Below are 22,130 nucleotides of genomic sequence, written 5' to 3'. Positions count from 1 at the left end.
GCTGCTTTTTCAATCTCTGAGTGATGAACTTACCAGCTACACTTTCAAATGTGTTTTCCTTTTATGAAGTGGACTTTCCAGGAGGCAATTAGAGTGATTTGGGCAAAACAAAGAGCGAAATATTTTCCCTTCATTGTCTAAAGCAACAGAAATAAGTACCAAGCTTATTACTCACTCCCTGAGTAAATGAAAAGAGAAAACATTTTGTGCTTTGTTCCTGCACAGGACACAGGGATGTAAAATGGGCAATAACCTCAGCCACAGCTCTGTCATTTATGACAAAGCTGGGCTGTGGCTCCAGAGGGATGATAAAGCTCTGGAAGTGCTGAAGTGTTTGCAGGAAGAGGCTGCTCAGCACCATCTATCAGCCCGACCCTTGGCAGCCCATCAGACTGAGCAGCCCAAGTGCCCCCTTGAAGATGTGAGGGACTGTGAAAGCAGGAAAGGAATGGGAACAAGGAATGCACTTGCCCAACCTAAGAGAGTAATTGGAGATATTGTTCCCTCTGGATATCCATCAAGCCTGGAGGCTGAATTCTGGCCCCATGGGAGCTGGTGGCAAACCTCTATTGATTTCAGCAAGGTCAGGATTTCAGCGGTGATTTATGGAATGGACTAACATGACATTTTAACAATCAGTTTTAGTAGTTGGAAGTGTTATTCACTGCAGAGGTAAAGCATTGTTTGATTTTATGTGACAGTGTACCTTTAACAACAGGCAACCTGCAAAGCGACAATATAAAAGGCAGCACTTAAATTACATTATGATGAGGAATGACACCAGGGAATGAAACCAAGGGAACGCTCCCTTTCATTCCTCTCATACTTTCCAAAGTCAACAGTTATGAAGACGCTGTTATTGGTAAATTTAAATCCCCTTTCCTCAACTTTACAGCTGTTTGCTTGCAGTTTCCTTCATTTCTGGCAAAACACAAGGATTAGTTTTTCACTATGAACTATGGGTTTTTCTGAGCAAGCACGACAATCCACCAACACACGTGAGTTGTTCATGGGGTGTTGCAGGACAAAGAAGAAAAACCAGATCTCCTCTCCAAACATTTGGCTGAATATATACATTAATAATAGCTGTAATAATCTCTTTGTAAGGTCTTTTGTTAACTCTGCCATTCATAATCATTTCCAGGGAAATTAGAGTAGGTCTTGGGACAACAATTTCAGGCTTTTATAAATAATAGGAATAAGAGTTGTAAAAATCACATCTCTGTGGTTTGAGATTTTCTGCCACAAGGAACAGAAAATGCTTTAAGCAGGGCATATTTACAAATAGACAATGACTGGTTTTATTATAATAGCATGTTTTAGTTCTGATTTGATTTTCCTTTCTTTTGGTTAGGATTTTTTGGGGGGCAACATATCTTTGTCACCTACATATGTGACCGCAGGAAGGGGACTGGAAGGCAGCTCCACTTGACTTCCCCAGCTACACATCAGGACCAGAACACATTTAACCCATAACAGGAGATAAATTTGCCCATTTCTCCATGCCTGGATTAGGTTTTGGGTATTTTCAGCAGAGTTCAGCAGCAGTGCTGGGTTCTGCCATCTCTGTGCCTGCCAGTCCCAGCCTGGCTCCCTAAAGCAGCAGCCACGTGGTCACAGCAGCACAGACCCAACCTGCTCACAAACACCTTTGGCATTTGAGAAGTTCAAAGCCCATTTTTCCTTTCCTCCTGAAAACCTCCACTTTAAATCAGAGAACTTGGTCTGGAGCCCTCAGAGGGTTACAGCCCTGGTGACTCAGCTGTCCACTGGTGCCTGGGTGTGATGCTTCCTTGGTGAGCTTTGAGGATTTCCACTCCCAGCTCAGGGAAGAAAATCCCTGGCACAGTAGTGGGGGATGCTCACGTTTTCCACATTTCTTAACTGGCTGTTTTGGTAAATTAACTTTTAAAAAAACTTAATCAAGAAAGCCCTTCATTCTGCCTTGATTTTCCAAAGGAGTTAGCAGCATTCCCAGTTTTCCTTTGGCGTGCCTGTTAGCTCTGTTTTTGTAACCCCACTATCAAGCTCCTGCACATTAAGCCATTCCCAAACATCTTCACTGCATTTTGCATCCACACAAGAAAAATAATCCAGCTCTGGCAGAGACTCAGCGCTTCCTCACCTTTAATAATCCCAGTTTGGTGTTAGTTGCCATTAAAAGCAGCCGATGATTTAGAGGATGAAGCCCTGCAAAAATGTTGTTTTGTAGAATTGTTCCTTTCTACCAAAGCAGTCACAGGTATGCCTGAATTCACTCAGCTGACCTGTTCTTCCAGTCCTTTAGAATTGTCATTTTCTAATTGTCCAGGAAAATTTATTGCTTCTTTCAAAACAATGAGGAGGGGAGAAAAAAAGCCTCGTTCAAATTCAAATGAGTTTTAATGACCAGCTTTGCAGTAAGGCAAAGTGCATCCTGGTCCTGCCTGGGTTTGCATTAAAAAACCAACTCTGTTCATTTCTAGGTGACCCTCTATACTTTAGGTTGAATTTTCCCACTTTATTGGGCTTTTATTTCTATTTAAAATGACAAACTATCCTCAGACGATTTGGGTCTTCTTTGTCAAAAACTAACATACACAATTCTTTTTAGCATTGCTGTTATCAGGAGAGAAAATAATCTTCGTATTTATTGACATTTTATTACCTTGCTCACTCTCTAACTTTCCAAAATTGGCCAAGTTTGGAATATGCATTAAATATTAAACAGAAAAAAGGAAATTCTCTAAACGCCATTCACCACCATATGTGGAATAACAAAAAAGTACAAAGGAAGATGAAGCAGTAAGTCCATGGCATTCCAGTTCTCAGAAAACTCTTAAAAATATATATATTGAAAACATAATTTTTTTCCCTGAACTCTCCAGAAAATGAGGAGTTTTAGGATTTCAAATCTTCCCATGAAATTTTGTGTTTGAGAGCTGCTGGGATCATAACATTAATGTGATTTTATGTGGTCAATTATAAGCTCAGAAGGAGAGAGTCCTGTGTTTGAGTGTATCATAAAGGTGGAATTTTTCCTGTGTTGAACAGGAAGGGACAAAAACATCATCGCTGAGGCTGCTTGGTCTGGGATCAGAGCCCCTGAGGGGCTTTTAAAGCAGACACTGAAGCCCATGGGGTGACTGCCAGCAGGTCCTGGGAGAGAGATAGGGACACTGGTGGGTGGTTTTGATGCCAGATGAGAGCCAAGAAATGCAACCCCTGCTTCCCCCCATCCATCCTCAAAGCCTGAATGTCCCCAAAATCCTGGGGACATTTTCCTGCCCCTTTGGTCAGGCTCAGGGGTTTCCTCAGATCTCCTAGCCCATCCCGAAGATTCGAGGTCCTGTTTGTTGTCTTACTGAAAAGAAACATTCACATCTTCCTCATGGCTCAGTCGCTTTGGAAGATTTTTTTTCACCCCTTCATTTTTCAGGAGTGAAAGCAAATCCAGCAGCACCTCAACCCTGCCCAGAAAAGATGTTCCTCTGGTGAGACATTCCCTGCCATGGGCTGCCAGCCTTCACTGCGCTGTGGGGTGCCCACCTGAGGCCAGGCAGCTCCATCCTTTCACCTCCACACTCCTGATCAGGTGGGAAATCCCAGCTTCCCGGCCCCTGGAGGCTTTCTGCCCACCCTGAGGCATTTAGGGAGCATCGGTAAACGAATCCAGATTTCTTCCTGTAGTTTTGCTCACGGTTCCCCTCTGGCCAAGGACAAGGAAAGGCCAAACGTGAGCCCAGCTTGGTGCCAGAACAAAGTGGCTCAGACGAGGCCGATTCCCAGCGGCAGAAGCCCCACCAGGAGATGACGCAGCAGCTCCCTGCCACTTTCTCTATCTGATCACACAATTCCTTAATCAGCACAGACAGTGCTGGCTGTCAGAAAAATGTCCCATGAATCAGCTTTCATCTGCAGGGAACAGGTTCTGCTTTTGCAAAACTAAAGGGTGCCCAGTTGTTTTCCATGTCCCTGCCCTTCCCAGGCTCTCCCGGCCCTCATGGCTCCGCACATAAATGCAAAGGAGAGGTTTCAGCCTGGGAAATCAAAGGTAGCCAGGGCAAAATGACTCTTGGAAGTGGAAGCTGGATATTCCAGCACAATGGGAAGGTTGTGTTTGCAAGCACCTGAATCAGCCTTTTTAATATTTCGTCGATAGCAGCGAAAAGTTCGACCTCTTATTTAAAAGAAGGGATTTTTTTCTGGTAACACATTTGGTGTGCACAGAGTAAGAGCTGCCAATAATTTCCATAATAAACATCCTCCATTTAAAATTAGGAATAGAAACTGTCAGCTTAATTAACAGAAAATTAAGACGGGATTTCTCAACTCCTGACGAGCTTGGTGTTTTGCTGAAGTAGTTTCTGAAGCGAGTTTGCCTCTAACGAAGGACTTGTGTTTGCATAGCAGGACCACAAGAGAGAGCTTTAGTGTTGGATGTCGTGCTCTGCTGTGGGAAGGATTAAAGAGCTCGGGAGCTCGGTGTTTTTAACTGGCACTTTTTAAGCAAGGTGAGGATACCAAAATAAAACATCTAATACAGACAGCAAAACAATCCCCCAGTTTCCACAATCCAGGCAACCTCCTGAAGCACGAGTGTTTTGAGAGGCAGGTTTTCAAAACGGTGCCGTGCTTTGCCCAGTTGCTCTGAAAACCTGATCCTAAAAATTTACAAGCAACCTCAAGAAGATCAGGTTTGATGGGCTGTTTCCAAAAATGAAGGTGTGACATCTATTTTAGCACTGTCTTTAGCACCTGGGCTGGGTATTATCATCATCTTCTATATAATCTTATATATAAAATCTATATATAGCCATATATAAATGTATATATATATGTATATATATTAGTAAGAATATCCAATCTTTTCCCCACACCACCCATCTCTGCTTAAGCAGCCTCCCAGTTCTGGCCTGCTGAGCAGCTGGTCTCATTCCATTCAAATCCTTACCTAAGACTAATTTCTCCCATGATGTCCATAAGGACTTTAATAACAATGATTATGCTGCAGCCCAACCATCTCGAGCTCTCCACCCATCTCCTCCCTATTGTGCATTACCTTCCACTCATTTTCGCTCTGATAAAACAACCTCTTGAGGGCAGAGACCTGCTGGCTCTCCTTGTCTTCTGCCGGGTGTTGTAAAAGTAATAAGGCAATATCACACATAAAGCAGAGTATTCAAATGGCTCTGAGTCAGATGTAAATGAGGGAAAGCAGGTCATTCCCAGTTACCTCATCACGGAGTGCCTCGCTGCATTCCATTCCAGCAGCTTCCCGGATACGGCATGTAATGAAAATGGTGAATAATCGTGTGTGTGTGTTACACCTTTCATCCCAAAGAGTTCTCAATTACTTTGCTAATTGGCTGTGCAAAGTGTCTACACGAGGAGCTCTTTGCTCATCAGCGAAACGCAGCCGGTGCTCCGGCACACGACCAGAGCGATTCCCAGAAAGTCTGGAGACAAAATCCCGGACTCCAGAGAGGGCAGAGCAGAGGAGGGAAATGAAAGACTCAGAGATGACCTTTAACTTGATGTTTCTGTGCCCAGTGTCAGCAGAACAACTCTCGGATTGTGTGCGAGCCGCGCATTTGCACGCAGTCCCTATCGCTGGAGCTGCTCCTGGGAGTCCCCCCTTCCCTTTGCACTGAAATAAAGGCATCCTGGAACATTCTCAGCACTTACAATTCCCTTGGATTCAGCAGGAGCAGCCCCAACTGTAGCTCTTGAAACACCTCGCTACAGCAAGTATTGGCAAAAGTTGCTGCTTGCTATGGCTGTGCATTCGTTTGTTTTTAAAACATAGCCCCTGGATGTTTCTGAGTTACATCTTTTTTTACATCATTAACTATTTTTAACTAACACCTCAGTAAGCTTCCTTAAACTTCCAGTGACCTCTTACGCATCCAGAAATATGAGAACAGCAAAACCTTTGCCTAGATAGAACAGTTTTTCAATACCAAAGCACTCGGTGATGCAACTGATTTTGCTGTCTTACAAACAGGGAAACTGAGGCACAGACAATGAAATCATGTGTGCAAAGGCCATCATTTGCTAAATCAGACTGAGCACCCGGCGTCAACTTTGTGCTTCTCCCACACACGTGGAGAACCAGCAGCTGCTTCAGGAAGTGCCTCTGTCCCTTGCTCAGGTCCTATGTCCAGCAGCAGGGTTTTGAATGGTTAAAGGAATCTGTGCTCGCAGATCTGAGGGTAAAGCAGGGAGCCAGATCTCTCTCTCTCCTCGTTTTATAACATGCAGATGCATCTTCTAACAGGCACTGTCTATCTCTCCATCTGTACCACACTCATCAGATTACATTATCTGAAACTTCTTTTTTTCCCCCCCAAGAGATCATAAAAGTTTCAGCGTTTGCTCAAATGTTTTGTCGTGTTTTCAGTTTGACAGAGTGAGCAGTGGCTCCAAAGATAACACAGCAGCTGCCAGGGCTGCTCATGTGCTGAGCTGAGCTGTAGATGCCTGTCTCCAATGGCACATTCCCTCAGCAGTTTTAGATCCTCTGCAACAGAATTTTCCAGTCTTCTCAAATATGTGAGATATGGGATGGCCAGCAGCTATTCAGGTTACACAACAGACATTTTTGAAGGCCAAGAAGAGGCAAAACAACAGCCCTGGCGGTGCCCAGCCTCCAGTAGAGCCCCCCTCCAAATAGCCTTGCTTTTCCTCCCTCTGTACCCTGCTAAAATCCCAAATTAGCTGCTTGTAGCCCCTATTTGCTGCTTTGCCTTCTTTCTGGCCCTCAAAGACCACGGCTTTGCTCAGCCCTGTGGCTTTGGGTGCTGAGGAAGAGATCTGTGGCCTGGAGCCAAGGCTCTCCATCTCAGCCTCTTTCCACAAGTGCCTGGGAGTGGGATGTTCAGAGGATGAGGTGTCAAGAGCCAGAACTGCTTGGGACGTTTCCTGCTGCTTTCCATCCCTATATAACTGCCCAGGAATTCCTCCAGCTCCTGGAAGTCCTCCTGCCATGGCAGGGAAAGGGGCTGTTTCCATTTATCCCTCTCAGTTCAGCGCGGAGGCAGAGGGCAGGGTGCAACAGTAATTTACACACTATAAACTTTTGTAGGTTTTATTCACCTCATTGGTCTGGTATTAAACAGCATCGCGTGGAGATGGCGGGAGCTGGGAATGGTGGTGCTGGCGGCTGCCCTGGGGTGTGCATTGCCACACACTTCACACCTCCCTTCCCTTCAGCAGGGACAGGCTTGGGATGGGAAAGAGGTGGGAACAGCTCATCCACCCCACAATCAGCCTTAAATATTGATCCCTGTGATGCTTGAAACTCTGCTAGGAGCTGTGCATCCTAACACATCTGCACACTCACACCCAGACCTTTCCAAAAAACAAAACTCCGCAGGATCTGCCAGGAGATGATGAACGCAAAGACCTTCATCGTGCAAAGGCAAACGATCCTTCCTTCCATCAGGAAGCGTAAGATGGTACTGGTATGGAAAATATCGCACTGAGGTCTTTGCTGCTCACTGCAAAACCACTTGGGAACAGCAGAATTCTGTCCTCAGGGGGCTGCAGAGTTGGAAATGGGAGTCTCCAGAGGTGAAGAAAGTGTGATTCAGGCTTTTTATCCCAACCCCACAGACTCTCCGGGGATTCACTTCCAGGGAATCCATGTATTGATTCTTCTGTCCCACGTGTGACACCCGGAGTGTGACAGGAAACTGAAGGCAGAAGCACAACAGGATTTATTAAGAGGAGTCATCAGAGGAGCAAAGCTGCTGAGGGGATGCAGAGCTTTGTCCCCTGCAATCACCAATGCAAAACTCTCTGCTGGAAAGGCTCCTGCTCCAGCAACTGCAGGTCCTGCTGGGGTCATTCCCCTTCAGTTCCCCCCCAATTCCCATGGAGAAGCTTCCCAAGAAACTCTCTCCTGACTGAGCTCATTAGGATTGTCTCTGTGAGTTGTAGATGATCCTTTCAGAATCTGATTTTGGCCAGTGGCACAGATAATGAGTTCATCCTTTGGCTTTATGCTTTTTTTGCCTGTCACATCCCAACCAGCACCAGAGAGCTCTTTCCTGAACACTGAAGATATTCTTGTCCAGAAGAAATTGCACTGGGTAAGTGTATTTTTTTATTCTAGGCAACGAAAGGGAAAATCTTCAAGCATTAATAACAGCCCAAACTTTTCTGGACCAGAAAACAACTCTAACATAGACCAGCTGCATCTAAACCCAAAGTGTTTTTAATGCTCCTGCATTGCCTCACCTGAATAATAACATTCAGGGCTTTGTTTCAAGTCTTAATTTGTTATAGGAAGTGAAAAAAAGACACATACGCAAACAACCCTATGGAAACTTTTGCCCACAATGGGTGTCAAGCAGAAGGAATGTTATTGATTGCCATAGATTTACACCCAGAATGAATTTGGCCGGCTGGTCAAAAGTCTGGTGGGTGTGTAAACGGGGAGGTGAGGTGGGGAATGACGTCTGTAGTGGTTTATCTGGAGAGTGGAGCCGCAAAATGTTGTAGTTACACTTAAGTTTTATTAAAAATGCCATTCTAACGAGCCCTAGTGGCCCCAGCACATGGAAAGTGGCTTGCTGTGTTTTGAATGGCACCGAGTAACACCCCAGGGCCTTAAATCAGTTCAAGATGTGTTGGTGGCGTCTGATGTTAAGCATGGAAGGGAAATTCAAAGCAATATAGATTTAACCTAGAGACCCTTCTTTTGCCTGATGCTTATCAATAACCAAGCCTGAGTAAGAGCCAGGAGGAATTCGGTGCCGAGGCAGAGTATTATGTGAAAGTGTGATTTTATTTGTAATATTTGCACTGAGGTTTGGATAACCAATCCGAGCAGCAAGACAGTGAAATGTGGACAGCAAAAGGGGAAAGTCAGATATTCCATCCTGTGTGTTTCTGCAGGCACCACTCGATGTTGTGTGCCCAGAGAAAATTGAACTGGGGGAATAAAAAGAAACAACTTTTTTTTTTTTTACAAGGCAAATGGAGGAAGAAGAAACAGCCATGGAGTGAGTGGCGAGAAGGGAAACCCTGGTACACGTTTCAAGTCAGAGCCAGGGTGGAGGGATTTGTTACTCTGCAACAGATGATCCCAGAGGACACTAAAGACAAGGAGAAAAAGTAAAATGTGGAATTCATGTGCTTCTTTGGATTTATCTGCAATGTCTTGCTAAGGAATTCAAATGGAGTGCTGGTGTCACAAAGAGGGGATCAAACGAGCCCTGTGCCTTCAGTCCAGGGCTGTGCTTCCAAACCTTGGCAGAGCTGGGGTATTCCTACAAGAACATTTCAAAGTCTCACCTACTGTGATAGGACAGTGAGAATTATGGTTTCAGAGGCATCTCTAACACCAAGAAGGATTTGCTGGGTGTTTGGATTTCAAACAAGCTGCACATATTTACCTGAACCGAAGCTGTGCATGGCAGGCTCTGGGATGACACCCAGAAGACTGAGCTGCACCCCTAATGCTGTGTGGGTGGCACGATGGGCTTGCAGGGTTTAATTTGGCCATAATGGCAGCAGGAACTTGAAATCTGAAACCCTGAATGTCCTTCACTCTCTATCTCTGTGGTCTGGAGACACAACCACTGAGTCATGAGCTGCAATCACCTACTTAGGAGATGCAATTAGGAGAGAACCCCAACAACCACTTAATGAAGTGCCAAGGACTTGGCACAAATACTTCTGGTGATACAACGAAGAAGGAGCCCTTAAACTCTTACCTTAAGCACTTCTTGCTTCCTTCCCACACTGACAGCTTTAGGAACAATGTGACTTAGAGTGTCTAATTATAGGATAATTATTGTTGTTGCACTTGGTAAAGGTCAGTCAGTAGAAGGTAGGACCCTAAGGGAATGGAGACAAGAAAGGTGAGCGAGAAAATGGGAGTAGAAAGGTTCGGAGTCTTTTTGACCAGGTAGAAACAGAAAGAGAAAGAGGTGGTCCCTTTGTGTAACTGGACCAGAGTTTGGAGCCATGTAACTTTAATGGCTTGTGCTCCTGGCTAAAGACAAATCCTCTCCTGGTATAAATGTGAGAGAAGATCCAGGCCATGCCTCTTGGCTCTCTCTGTCCCTACAGTGCCAAGGAATGGAGCTGCCGTGGTGATATGGCCAATTACAGCCCAGATAAATCACTGCCTCTGTCCACTCTCCTTTCCTACTTCCATGCTGCCTCAAGAAAAAAGAGGCATTTTCTGAGCTGAAGCTTGAGTTTTGCTTCTAAGATTCAGGAGGAAGATTTAATGAAGGAAGAAGAGACATCTCCAAAAAACAGCTGCCACAAAGGACAGGGAAGGTGAATCAGAAACTGCACAGCAGAGTTTTGCTCACATACTCAGTGACTGCCGCCTCAGAAAGTTGTGAACAGAGTTCACATTGAGAAATCCAATCTCCTTTCAAATCCACCAGAAAGAAACAAACCATGTCACAGCCTCATTGCTCTTGTTCTTCTTCCCCTCTGAGCTTCCTGCCCGTTTCTTGGCACAGAGCTGAGGGGACCCAAGCACAGGATCACCTTTGCTTTTCAGCACATTTGCATTTGAGTCTGTGGAGAGAAGGCTAAAATTTAGGTCCAAACTGTATCCTATAAGCTATAAAATATTCTTAAACACCATTTCTTTGGAGAGAAACCTTCTGGGATCCTAACCAGTAAATAAGTAAATGAATAAATAAATAAATCTGTGTGAAGCTGCTGATCTACATTCACCTCAAGAGTCTTGGATTTCCCGAGGAGTAACCTGAAGCAAGAGTAGCAGAAGGGACTAGTTGGATTCAGACAATCATGAGAAGTAGGAAGATACTGATTATTTGGACTCCTATCCCTTGTATGAATAATTGCTTCATCCTGAAACAAAAATGAATTTATTTGGTGTACATAAAAAAAATCATCAATTGGCAGCAAAAATGTTGTGAAGAATCTTGAACTTGACCTATGCAAATGGGACTGGCTCACTTCAATCATTTTCTGTAAGACTTCAAAGAAAATAGGTCAAAATTCCTCACTGCAATTAGTTCAACTTAATACACTCATCTTTGATCTGTTAAAATATAATTATGCTTTTCTAAATTATCCTCATTTCATTGGAATTGGCAAGATATGAAAGTATGGATGGATCTGAACCCTGGGAATTGCCTTGGTTTAGGTGTGTAAGGTGATGGCAAGGGTAAATCCTTTTTGAAGTGCAATTTCTTTCCTCCTGCAGTGTTCATTTAGTCCCTTCCACATCAGAATGATGAGAAAACCTTTGAAAAAGGAAGTGTAGAGATTTTAGATTTGTCAAAACCAGCTTGAACACCAGTTCAGCTTGAGTCCACCTGTATGACTTCAGCACCCTGTGGGATCTGAGTCCCAAACACAGGGCAAATTCAGAGAGAATTTTTCTGAGCAGCTGATTCCAGAGCACTGTAGGAATTCTCATTAGTAAGAATAGTCAGATCAATCAGACATAAGCCCACTGTTGTTCTCCTCAGGCATCCTAAACTTTATTCCTAATTCCAACTGTGTTTTTATGGTAATTCCTGACTTTCAGCGATGGACTGTATTACACAACCAAGGAGCAGAAGTCATCATCATGGAGTAAAGAGAAAGGAAACTTCCAAGGTGAAATTTAAAGGGCTAAAATGACTCAGTGGGAAGAGGAACAGAAGAGTTCTGGACAGATTTACAAAGTCAAGCAGAGAAAAACTTGTTTTCAGCTTTCATGATTCATGGGAAAGTCCAGGAATGAGTCTTAGAATGGAGGTTTAAACTGAATATACATGCTCAAAGAGGGTGAACCAAGGGGATTGGAGCTCTAGGTGAGACACAAGTATCCTCATTTTCAAATATCAGAACTTATTTCTCAAAAGATGGTACATTTGGGAAAAGTTTTACAAGTAAAAGATAGATACAGTTGTGATCTTACAGATAGAACTGTAGGGAATGGAGATTGTAGCCTGTATTTCGAATTTCTGAGTTGATTTCACTGTTGTTCCTCGGTCCCCCACGTGTGTGTCTGAGGAGGGAAAGGGAGAGAATAAATGTTCCAGGTAAACAAGCACATTGTGCAACCCTGAGCCTGGAAAACTGTGTCAGCCTTTAACTCGTTTAACTGGCCCTCCTATGGCAGTAACACATCATTACTGCTTTCCGGTGTTTATTAATGTCATTTTAATGGTTTATTCATAGCAAGGTTCAAATTCCACGTAAATAGATGTTTAAAAAAAGAACCAGGGGGTTCACAGCCTTCATTTTTCTGTACTGTAACAAGGAGATTGCACTGGATATGGATGGAGCAGAGGGAGAGGCTAAAGGAGCCATGTTTGGGATGGATCTGTGGTCTTACACAGGATTCCCAGCTCATCAAATTCCCTGGAATCCCACGGCTGTGGAAATGGAGGTTCCAGTCCAACCTGCCATGGCAGACTGGAGCTGCTGAGCCCTGCTGCTCTCAGGGTTTCTCCCTGTGCCGAGAGGGCCAACACGCTCTGGAGAAAAGAGGAGCAGATTCATTCCCAAGCGTGGTCAAACGTCCAGGGCTTCTCAGAACTAGGAGTCATCATTCCTTTAATAACAGCCTCTCATTCCCAAGCCACTCCTGGATTGCTGGCACAGACTCCAGGGGCAGTAATGGGATTCCTCTGTTCCCTGTGAGGGAAAGGATGCAGCAGAGCCAAGCATCCCCAATGACTAACACCCACCAAAAAGGAAAACTCCATGGTTACTCATGAAACTGAGGCAGAAATTGTCCACTGCATGTAAGACTGAGTTCCTGAGCTCAGACTTGAAATCCAAACCCTGTGCAGGGCAAATTGGAAGCCCTTTGGCCTTTTGTTCCTTTTTTTTTCCCCTCTCTCATGGAGTCTGAAATATGAATATATGTATGTCATCTTCTGCACGTAAATGCGTGTAAAAATCTCACTCTAAGGATTATTTGCTCCACAGGATGCAAAAAGAAGTGTTTAAAATGTGCTGTATTTGATTTAATTCGAACCAATATTTTGGGTGAGTTCTCCAATAAGAGATGATACTGAGACTTTTTATTTTTCCCCAGACGGGTCCCAACATCATTTCAATGACAAGTCCTTAGTGCATAGCTCGACCATGGTCTTGTTCCACAAATAAAATCCAAGCCTCAAAGTGGGAATAGGTTCTGAGGGGATTAAACAAGTGACACTTGTTAGTGGTAAGAACACCCATCATTGCCTCCCAAAGGAATGGTCTTGCTGCAAAACTTGGTTCTCCTTTTATTCTCTTCACTGCAGTGGAAGGAGGAACAAAACATTTATGGAGTTTTCTTTACAGCTCCAACAGTCTGCAGGCTCTTGGCAGAAAGACTCAGTTGGGATAGGCAGGGGGAACCAACTGGGAAAATCCTGCTGAGGAGGACAGCAGTGAGGTTAGAAATGGATTTTTCAGGGAGTCACCTTCCTTTTACTTCCATAGTTCTGTTTGGAGACTGAAACCACACAGGTTCTGGGCTCTCAATAAAGTCTCAATAAAGTCAAATAAAAGGAGCACAGATTGAAAATTCAACAGAGAGGACTGTACATCCTAACAAAGCGTGAATTTTGGTTTAGTTGGGAATTTTGGTTTAGCAATTCTAGCTGTGTATTTCAGGAGTCCTTTTAGAAGTTTGCTTCAGGTTTAAAAGCTCATTTCAGTCTCAGGACCTCAACACAGGAAAGGAGCTAATTCTAGGCTAGACCCCAATCCTGAGAGAGATCTCTCAGCATGACTGAGACACACCCTTACACTGACAGCTGTCAACTTTGGCCAAAATTATTCTATTTTGTTATGACAGTTTCTGTGGAAATATTCAGTTTCCCTTTTTGGTTGCCTGAGATATCTTTGAACCTGCAGATCTTCATGTGCCACTTTCCCTCTGTCTTCAGTGCAAGGAGAAGATGCTCCTTGACCTCATGGTAGCTGAATATTTGACTTAGGGCCAGGTTTCTGCTGTAGTTTCTCATTAAGAAACCCCATTTCTGTTTCACCAATATTCTCTGTGCCTCTTCCCAGTTGCCTGTCAGGTCACCCAACAGAATACTGAGGTTTGCAGCTACAAGGCTCTGAATGCAGGCAGTGGAAACAGGCTGAGGGTTTTCAGGGGTGGGTTCTGTCTCCCCTGGTGTGGCTGAAGGCTGTGGAATTCCAAAGGCAGAGGTTTGCAAACCAGACAAGCAGCCAGGGGGTTCACAGGGGCTGTGCTGGCTGGGCTGAGGCAGGGAAAAGAGACACGAGTGCTGTAGCGTGAAGGCAAGGTGGCCCTTGGATGTCTCTTAGGATGAAATCCTGCTGGACCTTCTCCCAGATCATGCTCTACCCCATCAGCAGCCCTGCTGACTGCCCTGGGACTATTCAATCTGCTTAGACTTAGCCTGGCCCTAATTTCTCCGTCTGAATTTAGGGATGGCAAAGAGAGTTAGTCAAAATATCTACAAGCCCTAGACATTTACTACCAATTGCAACAGCAAAACTTTGCAGAAGTAGATCCAATCTGGCCCTGTCAGCCCTTGCCAGGCAATGTTTTGGCTCTGGGTATTTTTTAAGTTCCTTTCTTGTCACTCTAAATCAGATGATTCACGCTGGTAACATGTTGTATCGCTTATCCAGTAATGCAACCTAATAAAACCCTGCTTAAAACCATTTTCCTTAAAGAACCAGAAGAATTTGTTCTTTGCAGAATCAAACCTGTGTTCTTAATAAAGGCAGATTGAATAAAACAAGCTCTGTGAAGTAAAGGGACTAATTTAACAGCTCGCTGATGAAAATCTGTGGCTATGGTCCCCCTCCCTCACCCCTTGCATGAGAACAGATGGTTTAACACAAGTTTTGAATGCAAAGTTAATTAAAAAAAAAAAAAAATCCATTCCTCTTACAATCCTTGGGCTAAGACTTTAAAAGTTCCCTGCTAAATCGGAATGCCAATGCTCTTATTTTGAGCTCTGTAATAAGGAAACAGACTCATTAATGTTCTGCAATTATTGAAGTGGAGTGATGGTCATGGATTAGCCCTTGAATTGAGCTCGGCAGGCTCCCTTGGCAGCGAGACACCAGAATGGAATTTGGAAACCTCTGTGTTCCATTTTCCCCGCTGCTCTCAAGCTGGTGCTGGGAGCAGGTACAGTCACCTTGATGGCAACGTCCCCAGAGGGAAGAGAAGGCATTCAAAGGGCAGGATCATTTCCCATAACAAGAACAACAACAGCATTACATGTTAGGATTTGATTTCAATGAACTCTGCAAAAAAAGCCAAATTATTTTATATTGGGCTGGAATGCATCTATTTCTGGGGTGGAAGGTAATAGTTGGTTAATGGCAGCCACCTTGTATAAAAACCAGCACAAGACGTGAGAAAACTCATATTAAATTAGTTCCCACTATTGCTGCAATCTCCTGCCTCAGAGACCTTCCAGTCTGAAAATTCACTTTAAGTAACTTGGGAGGAGCTTGGCCTAAGTGAAAAGTAATTGCCTGAATTAGAGTCGTCTTGTCTTGCTGCATGTAATGCTTTACATGAGAAACATCAGAAGAGCTTTAAACAACCAAGGGCACCTGGGGAAGGGTTTTGTTTTACCTCTCATTTACAACCAAAGTAGGTGCCAGTCCAGTTCCTGGAGTTTAATTCCAGATGGAAAGCCACCTCTGAAGACTCAAAAATGGTTTCTTCTGACATTTTATTCACCCAGCTTTTGACCCCAAAACAAATTCAGCCCAAACATCCTTAATACCAGCTCCTAAGAAACAAGGAAATGCCAGGCCTGAGGGATGTCTTCTGACTAGAACAAGAGTCCAAATTTATGAGAATTTTAATAGGATAAGGCAATTCTTGTCAGAATCCTAACCATAATGGGACCAAAGCTAGCAGTGAGTGAAGTCACTCCCAGTCCTTGTTGGAGTGTAACTTGGAGGGAAATCTAATTATCCTGCTGGTTACCTTATCCGTTTTCCATCGGATCCTGTACAAGCTCCAGTAGCAGCGCTCAGGAGCTGAAACAGGTGCTGAGCATTTGTTCCCCAAATTGCACCCATGGAACAGGAATCTCCATGGCCTCCACCAGCACGTGGACTATGAGTAGAGCACAGCATCCAGGAGCTGGGGCTTCTTGTTGTTGTTGTTGGGTTTTTTTTAAGCCAGTCTTTGATTTTTGCACCACGACTTGATCCAGGATTGCAAAACTCTGGCAGCAATTAATTGCAGAGACAAACTCTTACCCTGCTGCTGCCTAATTCCTTAATAGCATCCTTGAATCAAAGAGATGTCTAACCTTTATCACAGGCACCTATGATTAACAGCTCCCACAATCAATTACAGATGCAAACAGGCAGGAGCAGGCTTGGCCCAGAATGTGAAGGGATGGAAGGGATCATTCCTGGGACCAAGTGTTCAGTCTATCACCTGCTGCTGGCATTTAATGGAGCCAAAGTTCTCGGAGTTTATCCTGAACGGAGCAGACGATGGAGCAGCTTTAAAGGGAATAAACATGATCTACAGGTGATGGCAAAAATCTTGTTAATAACATTATATCCCTCCAGCTGAGGTGTGGCTGATACTCTGCCTGATGTTTTAATTGGCATGAGGGCTCATGGTAATCATGGTTTACTGGAACCAAAGGAAGCCTTTTGATTTCCAGTCTATTTATTCCTTCTTCATTGCTCCTCATGTGATTTTTTTCCATCCAGTAGTAACTGCTGGGACTTTTGGTGGACTGTGGTGAAGAACAAAGTGACAAAAGGCCAGTGAGCCTACAAAAGATGCAGTACTTAGGGCTAAGCTGGTACTTGGAAAGCAAAATTGGGCAAAGCAGTTTGATTCTCCTCAATGAGCAAGGGGTAACTGGGAGTTGTCTTTTCTTTCTCTTCTTCCTTCCTCACCTGTGCTGTCCTCGTGGTGAACCTTCAGTGTTGTTGAGACCAAAACTCATTAAAATCACAGAACCATCTCAGTCAGACTCTGTAGATCACAGTGAACCTGTCAACCGAGGCTTACTTAAAATTCACAACAAAACCCCAGCTCCAGTGGAGTTTCACGTCATTAAATGCTCAGGCAAAGAAATTTCTCACAGCCTCAGACAGTGCAATCTGTCCTCTCTCTCCTCAGTGTCCTGCCCAAATTGTTGGCCAAACTGTAGCAGGAAAGTCTCACTGAGGAACAAGACTTTGCTGTTCTCTCTCCCTCGCCCCAGACACCCTGACCTCTCCAGATTTGCTCTTGCATCACCCAATTGTTCTCCTAAACTTCATCATTTTCAGAGCTGCAGATGAACCAGAGGGGTTTTCCCTGCCATGAACATTGTGGGTTCGTACATGCCTCCCTAATTCTGGGATTGCATTGCTAATCCTATTTTCTGCAGGGCAAATGATTCCCACAAATGTCAGCTGTGGGCTCTGCCCTGGTCTCCACTGCCGCTGTCTGAGGCAGAGCTGTACTTGTGGGGGATTGTGGCCAGATTAAATGCAACTTGAATGCAATGTAGAATCTTTTCTCCAGCTCTGCACCTCCTTAAACATTCAAAACTCAGCCAGAAAAAGCGAGATGAATACAGACAATGTCTACACACAGAATTATTCATTCCTGGCAGGAAAGTCACACAGAACTGGTGGCTGTGGAGGTTCTCTAGGTTGTTCTCCAGACAGCAGCATTAATAACCCAACAGCAGAAATGAAGGGCTTTCTTCTCAGCAAGTTTCCTTTTCACTGATTCATTGTTATTAAGAAAATAGGTGAATCAGGGAGGGTGAAGCATGGACTCAGCATGGACCTTCATCTTGTATGAGACACCTGTGACAGAGCCTAGCTGGGATCTTCCCCTGACCTTGCAGCCACCCCCAGCAGCCTGGGGTTGTTCAGAGACCGGGTTCTTGTTTTGGAAGCTGCACAGAACACAGGGCAGCTGTGAGCCCACGCCAAAGTCTGGCTGATGAAAACCTCATTCAGAGCAGTCTGTAACGTTTTGGGCTGGAGCCATCTCTACCCAGAATTGGCACCCAACACCTCTTAAAGGTTCCATAGGAATTTGGTTGATTTTTTTTTCTTGTTTTGGTTTTCTCTCACTGACTTCCCATATTTGTTCTGTCTCTGCATATTTTCTTTTCAACGGGGAATAGGAAATGCTGAAGTATCCTCAGAAAGACTTTGTTTTGCTTTGATTCTTAGGGTATTTCAAGGTCAAGAAACAAAAATGTTGAAAACTTTAGAAGGAAGCTTACAAGGCAAGACAAACCCCACTTCTTTCTCAGAGATATCCTTCAAATGAATATGGTATGGTTTGAAATGAGTCTGGTTTAACTCCTAACACCATGAAAAATTGGGGGTTTCCAAACCGTTAAATTATCTGTAAAATGCCCAGGTTTGATTGAAGCTCTGAACAAAAGCTCAAGCTTATGGGTTCTGGCATGGAATAAACCCAGAGTTACCAGGCAAATCAATATTTGCACCTCCCAGAACGTGACACCCCCCTGTGCCTTGGGAAAGAGAGGTGAAAGGACTGGACCTTCCATAGAAGCACAAATAACTGCTGTTAATGTTGTTGGGAGGGGAAAGAAATAGCAAAGAAATTGTGGAGTTTCTGTTTGGGGGCTGAGATCCTTCCTGGCCTCTGCTGAGAGCCCACACAGTCATTTTTGTCCTCCTGCACAGGCACAGTCCCAGTCCTGTGCTGGGGTATCCACAGCATTGCTGCACCTCCCACTGAGGGGGTTTTGCCATAAAACCAGGTTTGTGCCATGGGGCTGTGATCCCCACATCCTAAAGGGCCTGAGCAGCGCTCAGCTTGTTCCCAAGGTAGAGCTCAGTGCCTGGCTCTTCCTGTGGGACAAATTGGTCTTTGCTGTCGTGAAGGACAAGATTTCAAGTTTGAATAACTTGAAAAATGTTTCCTTTCCCTCACATCATCTCCCCAGATGTGTTACATCACCTCTGAGGACACTGACGCGTGCTGGATTTTGTAAGGCAAGAGGGAGCATCTCTTTCTTGGCATAGAGAACCTGGCTGATTTGCCCCAAAAGTCCTATCAGGAAGCTGAGCATCCCGTTCAGGGCACGATGGGGAGAGTTTCCATGAGTATGAAAATGGGACTAAACCCAAAAATGACTGCAGAATTCAGCATGTGTGAATTCCCTGTGGCACTTGCAGAGTTTGAAGAAGCAGGGGGGAGTTCTGGCTTTCTGGGGATCCATGTGTGCTCAAAGCTCCACTTGGGTGTTTGGCCCTGACTTTAACCCTTCCTAGAAAGTTTTTAATTTTGCTACAGCACACAGGCTGCACAATAACATCACTGCAGGAGCTTTGTTTCCTCTGAAAGAGAGCTTGTGTTGTAAACAATGATCAAAAGGAGCAACAAGCAAGGGGAGCTGTGTGGAAAACACTCGCTGTGATCTTGGGGTGTTCACTTCCCCAAGCACCTCCTGCTCTGCTGCCGTGGTTGGCCTGTAATTTTCAGCCACTTCTGTAAATGATGATGAATCACAAGGTTTTCTACATTTCAGAGGGGAAAAAAAACCCCAAACACTGAGAACCTACAGTAGCATTTCCTGGTTAAGTATACGTTCCAGCACCACATGAAGTGCTGGCTTTAATGAACAGCTGCACTTTACTTATCTTCTGAATGGATCGATTTAAATGCATGTTGGAAAGTACCTTTCACCAAACTGCCCATTAGAAGTGAACTACAAAGTAAAGGGATTGTGTATGTGAAGCATTTCTTATCTCTGGGAGAGCAGCTCATCGCCTGCAGAGACTTTTTTCCTTTCTTTTTTTTTCCTTTAAGTAGAGGACATTTAATGACACCTTTTAAAATCCTGATAAAATTAACAGGTTTTCTTTTGACTAACGATTCAAACAAACAAGGGTACTCTGATGGCTACAGGCACAGATGTACAAATTAGATGCTTTAAATAATAGGTGAGATTCTCAGTTAGGTATCTCATCCTGCTCCACTGTTTTACTGTAAGATAATTAATGCTCTGTAATATGGGACAACTGGAAAAGAGTGTGTTTGCTTATCCTTGGCATGGCTGATCAGTCCCTGGTACTTTCAAGGGAATACAATGAGTATTTCAAGATTTGGTGGGTCTGGATCATATTTATGCAGGTTTTCTCTCGCTGAGCTCAGCCCAGGCAGTCAGTATTTGGTTAGGAGAGGATTATCACAGTCCATTTTTTATCGGTATTTCGCCATCAGGAAATATTCCCAAGTGCTGTTTCCCCTTTGGCTCGCTGTGGCCGTGGCTCTGATGTCACCAGTGGGAGTTGCTGAGGGGGCTGAGCTGCCTTTGGGGGCTGCAAAATTCATCTCTACATCCACTGCACAGCTCCCACCCTGCTGGAAGCTGGTTTGATGTAAGGCCTGGCTCAGGAGGGGATTTCTGCCCAGAAGCCTGAAGCACAGAGGATTCCTGACCAAAGAGGCTGCAAAAATAACCCCTGGGATTTTACTGGTCAATAATGAGCACCCAGCTCAGAACTGGATGCTCCCAAAGTCCTTTCTGAATAGGGCAAGGGTGTTATCAAGGCTGCTGCACCACTGTCATCACACCCCCAAACGAAACGAAACAGGTTTGTTCGTGTGCTCCATGCCTTTCATTTGAGCCATTAATTTCAGGCTTCCCAACTGCCACAAATGGACATGTCTGCATTTGCCTCCACCACAAATAAACCAGATTTCTAACGAGCAAATTTTCTGATTTCCCCAATTGCTTCTACAGGGCTGCTGCCATTGAAGGATCTCAGTGCAGCATTAGCCTGGCTTTGTCTCTGCAATGGCACCAAAAGCAGACAGAGGGGCAGACAAGAACATCCTTTCCTCCTCGCACATTCTTTTCAGGCAATAATTGTGATCCCAGTGACTCATGGACAGCTAAACCCCCATCACCAGCTCAAGAACACAGCAACAATATCTGTTGTTAGACTTGGCAGGATCCATTAAGCTCAAAGTGATGTGTCCTATTTAGTGATGACAGCCAAGCTCAATTAAGTTCCATTTGACATCTCTTTGGATGCTTTTCCAAACTTTATATGACCCTCTTGGCACTGTAAATCTCACGGAGCTGTTTTCTTCATGAGATTTTTGTTTTAATTTTAGTTCTGGATGGGACTGGCTGTGAGAGTGAGCACAGCCTTCCGCTCCATGCACTGGCACTGCTGCCTCTAGGAGCTTTAAAGCAAGCAAGAGGAGGAAAACCACGGGACAGCTTTGAGAAGGGGCAGGAAAACACACATTTTTCTTCATGTTTTGGGCAAAAGATCATTTGGGGGGCAAAGGGAATGGCTGTCTTATTTTATCTGAGCTGACTTCTCATCTGCTACTTGAGCCTCTCTCGCTTTCCTCCTCACTAGGAAACAGCTTGGCTATGGCCATTGCCTGCCTGGTGAAGTCAGGGTCAATTTTTTCCATCTGGACTGCATTAGGACTCTTCCATTTGCTCATCTCCCTCCCCCCAAAGCACTCCTGCTCCTCCCCAGCCTCCCCCCTGCCGCTGATGTGCTGCCAGGCGTGTTCCGTTTCACCCACAGCCAACAGGCAGCTCCAGTAGGATCTCATTAATTCACACTAATGATGGGGAATTTGGCAAATTAGTGAACTGACTTGATCCTGCCATTATTAATAGCTTTGCTGTTGACTTCAGGCAGAACCAGATTGAGGCCCTGAATTGATAGCTCTCCTCAGACACCAGAGAGAGATTGTATTTTATGCCACAGTCTGATTTTTGTTTGGATTATTAGGGTTTGGTGTTGTGCTGGTGCATATTACAGCAAAAGCAGTGAGCTCTAATTAATGTGAGGGCTCACAGCAGATTTTCAGCTGGTAAATCTCTGGAGAAAGTAAATGGAAGCAAAGAGATGAGGTTTTCTTCAGATGCAGTAGGATGCAGGAACTTGCACACTCACAGTCCTTGCATGTCTGCTTGGCCATCAAAAGGTTCAGCCCAGCAAGGACTGAGCTGATGGGACTCTGCCAGAGATTTCCATGGGACTGGGCTGAACCCTTTATTCTTTTTGTGCTTGGGCTGCCTTCTGGAAAAAGAAGATATTCTTTCCTTTCTGCTGCATCTATCTCTGTCACTTGGCTGATAATACCTTAAAATCTAGTCCAAAAGAGCTCAGTCTGGGGTAGGAGGATGCTCTCTGAGAAATGACAAAGAGAAATCAGTGGTCCACTGGTCATT

General features: G+C 44.5%; 1 long non-coding RNA gene across 1 annotated transcript; it reads left to right on the top strand.

Moving 5' to 3' along the window:
• Window positions 1-7,093: 7,093 nt before the first annotated feature.
• Window positions 7,094-14,610, top strand: LOC116451671. The gene is made up of 2 exons (XR_004243281.1): window positions 7,094-8,075; window positions 8,961-14,610. It is a non-coding gene; the product is annotated as an uncharacterized LOC116451671 (long non-coding RNA).
• Window positions 14,611-22,130: the final 7,520 nt, after the last annotated feature.

This window comes from Corvus moneduloides, chromosome 15 (genome assembly GCF_009650955.1).
Source record: "Corvus moneduloides isolate bCorMon1 chromosome 15, bCorMon1.pri, whole genome shotgun sequence".
NCBI classification, from domain to species: domain Eukaryota; kingdom Metazoa; phylum Chordata; class Aves; order Passeriformes; family Corvidae; genus Corvus; species Corvus moneduloides.
The sequence above is the reverse complement of the archived record's forward strand: the minus strand, read 5'-3'. Positions and strand labels throughout refer to the sequence as shown.